This window comes from Palaemon carinicauda, chromosome 2 (assembly GCF_036898095.1).
Source record: "Palaemon carinicauda isolate YSFRI2023 chromosome 2, ASM3689809v2, whole genome shotgun sequence".
NCBI classification, from domain to species: domain Eukaryota; kingdom Metazoa; phylum Arthropoda; class Malacostraca; order Decapoda; family Palaemonidae; genus Palaemon; species Palaemon carinicauda.
This window is the reverse complement of record NC_090726.1, coordinates 40,506,658-40,515,968: the sequence shown is the minus strand read 5'-3', so window position 1 is coordinate 40,515,968 and position 9,311 is coordinate 40,506,658. Positions and strand designations below refer to the sequence as shown.

Below are 9,311 nucleotides of genomic sequence, written 5' to 3'. Positions count from 1 at the left end.
ATTTCATTTGCTTTAGTTTGCTAGATCGCGCGTGCGCAAGAGAGTAGGCTATGTGTGGTTGTGTGTGCGTGTGTTTGTGTGTCCGCGGTGCGCGCTGAAGAAAAAGGGTAATTAGCGAATGATTGTTTGAAGTTGGAAAGATTGTTGGTATAATTGAGGTTGTTTGTTTACTTTTTTAGCTAGGATAGGGTGGTGATGAATGTCTTGGGCGAAAGCATTGGATAGCGAACGATAGTAGGAGTCGGCTGTGTATTTTTTTTGCTCTTCGAAAGCCGGCTGTGAAGCTTTTTTTTATATTCTGAGTAAGTACTGTTTTTATTTATTTTTGTTAGGCGCGTTCATGAGTGATAGAAAGTTTATTGTTTATCTTTGATTATGGTGCGATAGTTAAGTTAGTTAGGAGTGTTCATAAGTGTTTTTTTTATTTTGGCAGGCCGCGATTCCTCCTTTGGAGAGACCGAATTTTGAAATTGGATTATTGTTGATGACCTGGCCTGTATACGATTTTTTTGGACTGTTTTATTGGATTGCTGAACTGTTGATGACCTGGCCTGTATACGATTTTTTTTGGACTTTTATTGGATTGCTGAACTGTTGATGACCTAGGCCTGTGAATTGAGATTGCTGATAATAATGATGTTTATGATGATGATTATGATTAGAACGACCACCCCAATCACTGAGACAGTTATGGCAAATGGCCACCGAGTGGATTGTTGACCACAAAGCTGTGGTAGTGGGCTGCAAAAGACAGTTGGCAGTGTGTGGACGACTGTTCCATAAAATATATATACGTACATATTTTGGTGTTGGTGGTGTGAGGTTAATGTTAAGTTTTGATAGTTTTTTTTTTGGTTTATTTGAATGGTGTTTATTGTATATTTAGTGTTAAGTTTTGGATGCAGTTGATTTTAGTTTTAAGTGTAAGTTTTTGAGAATATAGTTTTAAGGCTATGTTTTGTTTTCATTTTCCTTCTGTCCAAGAGTCTAGTTTAAAGTAAAGTAAGGGGAAAGTTTGTGTTGTGGGATATTTTGGAAGTAAGAGTGATCAAGGGTGTGGGGGTTGTGTTTGTTGACATCCCGCCACATCGTCTTCCTTACTGAGCGCAGCGTTCCTCTTAGGAGGCTGAACAACTCTAAGGTGCTGAAGTATCAAGGGCTGCAACCCATACTAAAGGACCTCATCACAACCTTTAACCTCGGCGCTTCTCCAGAAAGAATTGACCACCCGCCAAATCAACAAGGATGTGGAAGGCTTCTTAGCCGACCGTACAACCCATAAAAAGTATTCAAGAGAAAGGTTAAAAGGTTACGGGATTATGGGAATGTAGTGGCTGAGCCCTCGCCTACTACTGCATTCGTTGCTACGAATGGTCCCAGGGTGTAGCAGTACTCGTAAAGAGACTGGACATCTTTGAGATAGAATGATGCGAACACTGACTTGCTTCTCCAATAGGTTGCATCCATAACACTCTGCAGAGAATGGCTCTGTTTGAAGGCCACTGAAGTAGCCACAGCTCTCACTTCATGTGTCCTTACCTTCAGCAAAGCAAGGTCTTCTTCCTTCAGATGAGAATGTGCTTCTCTAATCAGAAGCCTGAATAGTAAGAAACTGAGTTCTTAGAACTTGGAAAAGAAGGTTTCTTGATAGCACACCATAAGGCTTCTGATTGTCCTCGTAAAGGTTAAGACCTTTTTAGATAGTACCTAAGAGCTCTAACTGGGCAAAGTACTCTCTCCAGTTCATTCCCCACCAAGTTGGACAGGCTTGGGATCTCGAACGACTTAGGCCAAGGACGTGAAGGAAGCTCGTTTAGCAAAAACCGAGCTGCAAGGAACATGTAGCCGTTTCAGATGTGAAAACAATGATCCTGCTGAAGGTGTGGATCTCACTTACTCTTTTAGCTGTTGTCAAGCACACGAGGAAAAGAGTTTTTAATGTGAGGTCCTAAAAAGAGGCTGATTGGAGAGGTTCAAATCTTGATGACATAAGGAACCTTAGGACCACGTCTAGATTCCAGCCTGGAGTGGACAACCGACGTTCCTTTGAGGTCTTAAAAGACCTAGGGAGGTCCTGTAGATCTTTATTGGTGGAAAGATCCAAGCCTCTGTGGCGGAAAACCGCTGCCAACATACTTCTGTAACCCTTGATCGTAGGAGCTGAAAGGGATCTTACTTTCCTTAGATATAACAGGAAGTCAGCAATCTGGGTTACAGTGGTACTGGTTGAGGAAACTGCATTGGTCTTGTACCAGCTACGGAAGACTTCCCCTTGAGACTGATAGATTCTGAGAGTGGATGTTCTCCTTGCTTTGGCAATCACTCTGGCTGCCTCCTTCGAAAAGCCCCTAGCTCTTGAGAGTCTTTCGAAAGTCTGAAGGCAGTCAGACGAAGAGCGTGGAGGTTTGGGTGTACCTTCTTTACGTGAGGTAGACGTAGAAGGTTCACTCCTAGAGGAAGAGTCCTGGGAATGTCGACCAGCCATTGCAGTACCTCTAAGAACCATTCTCTCGCGGGCCAGAGCGGAGCCAACCAACGTCAGCCGTGTCCCTTTGTGAGAGGAGAACTTCTGAAGTACCCTGTTGACAATCTTGAACGGCGGGAATGCATACAGGTCGAGATGGAACCAATCCAGCAGAAAAGCATCCACGTGAACTGCTGCTGGGTCTGGAATCGGAGAACAATACAACAGGAGTCTCTAGGTTATCGAGGTAGCAAACAGATCTATGGTTGGCTGACCCCACAGGGCCCAAAGTCTGCTGCAAACATTCTTGTGAAGGGTCCACTCTGTGGGGATGACCTGACCCTTCCGGCTGAGGTGATCTGCCATGACATTCATACCGCCCTGAATGAACCTCGTTACCAGCGTGAGCTTTTGATCTTTAGACCAGATGAGGAGGTCCCTTGCGATCTAGAACAACTTCCACGAAAGAGTCCCTCCCTGCTTGAAGATGTAAGCCAGGGCTGTGGTGTTGTCAGAGTCCACCTCCACCACTTTGTTAAGCTGGAGGGACTTGAAGTTTATCAAGGCCAGAAGAACCGCCAACAACTCCTTGCAATTGATGTGAAGTGTCCTTTGTTCCTGATTCCATGTTCCCGAGCATTCCTGTCCGTCCAAAGTCGCACCCCAGCCCGTGTCTGATGCGTCCGAGAGGAGAAGGTGGTCGGGTTTCTGAACAGCCAAAGATAGACTTCCTTGAGAAGAAAGCTGTTCTTACACCACGCGAGAGAAGACCTCCTCTCTTCGGAAACAGGAACTGAGACCGTCTCTAGCGTCATGTCCTTTATCCAGTGAGCAGCTAGATGATACTGAAGGGGGGGAGGTGGAGTCTCCCTAACACGATGAACAGGGCCAGCGATGAAAGTGTCCCTGTTAGACTCATCCACTACCTGACTGAGCATCGGTTCCTTCTCAGCATGCTCTGGATGCATTCTAGGGCTTGGAAGATCCTTGGGGCCGACGGAAAAGCCCGAAAAGCTCGACTCTGAAGATCCATACCCAGGGAGACAATGGTCTGGGATGGGACGAGCTGAGACTCCTCAAAATTGACCAGGAGGCCCAGTTCCTTGGTCAGATCCATAGTCCATCTGAGAATCTCCAGACAGCGACGACTTGTGGGAGCTCTTAAAAGCCAGTCGTCTGACGGAGCCGGACACAAGATCATGGTACTGCTGCACAGTCTGTGAACTGTCAACCATGGGGAAGCGAGGAAGTACAGTGACAACCCGAAGCTGTCTAGACTGTCTGGGTCGTACAGACAACTCCTTATCGGGTTGCTGAGGTTGCCGCACTGCGTCACAACAAGTCACTTCTGCTGGTTGTTGAACGTCTTCCCAGTGACACACTGACTCCGTAAACAAAAAAATCCTCTAACAAGGACTAAGCTTGGACTGCATGTCTTGCAACACAGCTCAAGGTCTATGGGAGCAGGTGTGGTAACAGACGGGGTTAGCGACTGAAGTGGAACCATTACCTTCCCTGGAAGCATGTTATGCTTAAATAAAAGTCCATAGGAGGCTACGCAGCTAAAGGCTCCTCTCCAAATGACAGAGTCCTCAAGGGAATATCAGAAGGAGGGAGAAAAGCACTTTCTCATCTACAGGGACCATATCCGAGAAAAGCTAAGTTCTCTCAGTGAGGGTTTCAATGGTGCAAAAGCAGCAGACTAGAAGGCAACGTTATGAAACTGCTTGACAGTCTAGTGAGTTGGCAACAACCAAAGATGTGTGACTGAGAAGCATGCGGTAAGGTATGCAGAGCATGTTGTATGCAGAGCATGCTGTATGCAGAGCATGCTGTATGTAGAGCATGTTGTATGCAGAGCATGCTGAATGCAGAGCATGCTGTATGCAGAGCATGTTGTATGCAGAGCATGCTGAATGCAGAGCATGCTGTATGCAGAGCATGTTGTATGCAGAGCATGCTGTATGCAGAGCATGCTGTATGTAGAGCATGTTGTATGCAGAGCATGCTGAATGCAGAGAATGCTGTATGCAGAGCATGTTGTATGCAGAGCATGCTGTATGCAGAGCATGCTGTATGCAGAGCATGCTGTATGTAGAGCATGCTGTAAGGTAAGCAGAGCGTGTTGCATGGCGTGTAACATTTCTCAGAAATTCCATGACCAGTGCTAGAGTGAGTAATATCGCATTACCGTCCATTGAAAGTGCACGTGCCGAGGGAATTGATTTAGACTGTTTTGTTGATGAATTTGATAGCCGGCATGATAATCGTAGAATTAAGCTACACTAAATGTACTATAATCTACTTCACCTCAGGAAAGGGAAACTCGCCCTGTTGGCAACACTGCATTACTTCATGCATGCTTGCATGACGTTTTAATATCAACATAATATTTACCTTACATTCATAACTCATGATTCATTTTTGTTTTGAAGATATTTTTGCCATATTTTGCGATATTGTTAAAAATATATTGCAAGGAATACATATATATTTTTATATAAGTAATACAAATAACCTCCATATCATAATGTTTGTGTAGGCATACATGTATATGATTACAAATGCAAGTTATGAAAGTAATGAGGTGTTATTATTGTCATTTGTTATTTCCAAGTTGAATGGGAAGAGGCTCAAGTTGAGGAGAAAGTGGCAGATGCATGCGTTGAGGTGGCTGACTCATAGCATGAGGTTGCTGCCTCAAGAGTTGCGCTTGCTGTAAGGGTTGCGGATGCGCAGTAGCAGGTTCCTGAGGAACGAGTTAAGGTTCCTGAGGTGTGAGCTGCGAGAGTGAGGTAGCGGTTGCGCAGAACGCAGTTCTTGTCTCGCGAGTTGAGGTTCCTGAGGTGCTAGCCTAAGCTGCAGCGAGTGCTGAGGTGGCTGCCTCATTGATGGAAGAGGTTGTCGTACCTCAAGAGATTGTTGCCTCGCTGGTGGAACCGCAAGCGGAAGCGGAGGAAGTAAGGTATAAGATTCCTGCTCCCATTGCTGAGGTTGCCTTAAGGAAGGCGGAGGTTGCTGCACACCGCTGGTAACTGGCAACTCAGTACGCGGTAAGGTATCCTGAGGAACCTCAACATCGTACGCCTGGCAGACTGGACTGCGGTGAGGCGGAGCGATCGCAGGAGGAGGTGTAACCTTCTCAGCCTGACACTCACGCATTAAGACCGCAAGCTGTGACTGCATGGACTGCAGCAAAGTCATCTTGGGGTCGGCAGACGCTAAGGTCTGCTGAGGCAAAGCCTTAACAGAAGATGAGGTCTGTTGCGGCATCACCTTACCTCTCTTAGGAGGTGTGCAGTCACCTGATGACTGCGGAGAGTCAGAGCTAACCCAATGACTGCATCCGGGTTGTTGAACTCTAGAGGTCTGGACTTTACGTTTAAGAGGTCTTGAGACCTGAGTCCAGCGTTATCTCCCCGAAATTTCTTCTGCAGACGAGTAAAATAAGGGCTCAATCGTCTGCGGGTGGGAGTGACGGTCTCTGTAAGACACGCCCGCAACCACCGAGGATACTTCTGTGCGCCGATCAAGGCCTGCCGAACCCTTTTGCCCTTCGACATTGCTTCTCCCCTGGGCTTGGGAGCTTGCAAGAGGTCCCGGACTGGGAGGACGACTGGCACGCAAGAAGTACCCTCACGCACAACACTGACACACTTTGCGCTAATCACTTATCACTTTTGAATTTCTGTTTGCACTTATTTCACTGAACTCGAAACTTTAAGTGGTTTGTACCTGAAACACGCAATTCTATCCTTCTTTAAAAGTTAGTAATTGCGAAAACAGAATTACAATGTAACAGAAAAATCTAATGAAAGATAAATAATTCAGTGGCTGGAAAGAGACTAAACACTAGATCAAATAAACTACGTTTAAAATCTCTCACCGCATAAAGCTTGAGAACAAGAATAAACTCTAGAAACGTTTACCTTCTTCCCCTAAAGAGACTAGGGAGAAGAGCAAAAACGATAACAACGTTACTCGCTTGAACGAAACGTTTATCCAGCTCTCTCTCTCTCTCTCTCTCTCTCTCTCTCTCTCTCTCTCTAGACTTAGAACCTGAGAGAAGAGCCCAATCATATATACTCGTTAAAACATATTATTGTTAAAGGAAAAAAACTGAAAGATTTCCCAAATAAAAAGTTCCTTTATTAGAATTAAAACCATTAAGCTAAGAAAGAATGAACAAAACGTTATAAACGGTTTACTCTTACTGCAACGTGACACCGTGAAAATTCTCTCTCTATCGTAACGATAGAGCGCAAGTTGAACGTTCTGAACGTCAACAACTGCAGAGACAAAACAAAACGTTAGTTCAACTTTGAAACAGTACGAGACTATCAAAGAAATTCTTTCAAATACATTAAAATAGCATAATATGTTAACAGGTAAAACCGAAATGACGGGCTCAATGTTAATTAACTTCGGTACAAGAAAAGACCGCCTACTATTAGGAAAGGTCGAATATAAACAAATATAAAAATTAATTTTAATAATTTTATAATAAAAGGAAGTTAATCGAAGAGGCCTATAAAAGGCGGAGAGATATAAAATAAATCTATAACTTTTGTTAAGCAAAATTAAGAAAGAGAGTCTATACTCTCTTAGACACCAACACTTCCGTCTAAGGGAAGGGTCGGCCATTTAAAGGTGAAAGAGAGTTCATACTCTCTTCGTCACCATAATTAATCAAATTAATTCCAAAAGCTATTAATAGAACTTCCTGAATAGCGAAAGCTGAAATCTTAGAGCAATACTTCACCAAAAACCGTGAACAAGACTCCAAAATTATAAGCGTATCCATGAACGTCTTGCCGGAAGCACGACAGAGGAAAAATTGAAGTGGTGTCAACAAGAAGTACTGCAGTACCTGGCCACAGGTGGCGCTTGTGAGTACACCCCCCTCTTGTATAGCGATCGCTGGCGTATCCCTTCCGTAGAATTCTGTCGGGCAACAGAGTTGACAGCTACATGATTATCGGGTAAGTTTAATATTGAAAAGTTACAGATTTATCCTTGGGTCAAACCAAACTTGACTACCAAGTTTGGCCAAAATTGGTATGACAGTTTTTGTGTAAAGTTGCTTACATACAAACAAACAGACAGGAGTGACTGCATAACCTTCACAAAATTTTGAAGGCCATTCATCTGCAAGAAATTCTATTTACCAACATCTGAGTTACATCATTCAACCATAATCATGGATACAGCAGTACTGTACTAATTCAATTAAAAGAAATTATATACATGTATAAAAATCGTCTTGGGTTAGAGTTCGCTTGCTTGGGGGTACACTCAAGCTCACTATTCTATCTTATTTCTCTTCCTCTTGTTTTGGTAAAGTTTTTAAAGGAAATATTTATTTCAATATTACTCTTCTTCAAATATTTTATTTTCCTTTCCTCACTGGGTATTTCCCCTGTTGGAGCCCTTGGGGCTTATAGCATCTTGCTTTTCCAACTAGGGTTGTAGCTTAGCAAGTAATAATAATAATAATAATAATAATAATAATTTCTTTTTGTCATCCGAGATATACTAATTCACAGAAAATGTTCCTATGGCATACAGTATTATTATTCAATGGCCGCCAATATACACGTAAGGGAAAGCAGCATGCAGAGCGGCTGAGACTAAAAACAAACAAAACTATAAAGTTAACGTGTGTCGCTACCTAGAATTATCGAAACAGACAATTATAATACAGTGATACCTCGGTAGTCGAACGACTCTATACTCGAACAATTCGGAGTTCGACCAAAATTTTCGAGAAATTTTTGCTGCGGTGCTCGACCAAAAATTCGGTACTCGACCAGCCGAACACGTGACGACCGCATGGGCTTTGTGATGATCGCGCCATCTCGGCCACTCTCGCTTGTTCGGGAAGCATCAGTTCTCTCGAGAGCGTCACTCAGACAACGCGCGATCAGCATTCGTTGTGATTTAGTGATTTTCAGTGCTTTTAATTGCTTTTTTAGCTTTCATAATGAGTCCCAAGAAAGTAATGAGTGTTAAGGGGAAGGAGAAGAGGAAAACAGTGCGAACAACGATCGAGTTGAAGAAGGAAATTATAGCGAAATATGAGAATGGTGTACGAGTGTCCGATTTAGCGGTAGAATACGGAATGGCGAAGTCGACCATTTCTACGTTTTTAAAGCATAAAGAAATGATTAAGAAGGCGAATGTTGCAACGGGAGTTACGGCGGTAACTAAGCAAAGGCCACAAGTGATTGAGGAGATGGAAAAGTTGCTTTTAATATTTATTAAAGAAAAACAGTTGGCCGGGGAAAGTGTTAGTGAAGCGTTCATTTGTGAAAAAGCGTTGCATATCTATGAAGAATTAGTGAAGAAAAGTCCGAGTACCAGTGAAAGTGATTCATTTACATTTAAAGCGAGCAGGGGTTGGTTTGAAAAGTTTCGTAATAGAACAGGTATTCATCGTGTTACTAGGCATGGGGAGGCAGCTAGTTCGGATCAAATTGCAGCCGATAAATACGTGGGGGAATTCGATCGGTACATAAAAGAACAAAATTTGATCGCACAACAAGTCTTTAATTGTGATGAGACTGGGTTATTTTGGAAGAAAATGCCAGCCAATACGTACATTACCAAGGACGAGACGAAGATGCCAGGTCACAAGCCAATGAAAGATAGGCTAACATTGTTGCTGTGTGCAAATGCAAGTGGCGATTGCAAGATCAAACCCTTGTTAGTGTACCACTCGGACAACCCCCGGGTGTTCAAACGAAATAATATTTGTAAAAGTGCACTACCAGTTATGTGGCGCTCGAACACTAAATCTTGGGTCACAAGACAATTCTTTACTGAGTGGATAAACGAAGTGTTTGCC

At 43.5% G+C, this 9,311-nt stretch overlaps 1 long non-coding RNA gene across 1 annotated transcript; it reads right to left on the bottom strand.

The window, feature by feature from the left end:
• Positions 1-285: 285 nt before the first annotated feature.
• On the bottom strand, positions 286-967 carry LOC137616693 (uncharacterized). The gene is made up of 2 exons (XR_011039488.1): positions 547-967; positions 286-489 (listed from the first exon to the last, which is right to left on the bottom strand). It is a non-coding gene; the product is annotated as an uncharacterized lncRNA (long non-coding RNA).
• Between the last annotated feature and the right edge of the window lie 8,344 nt (positions 968-9,311).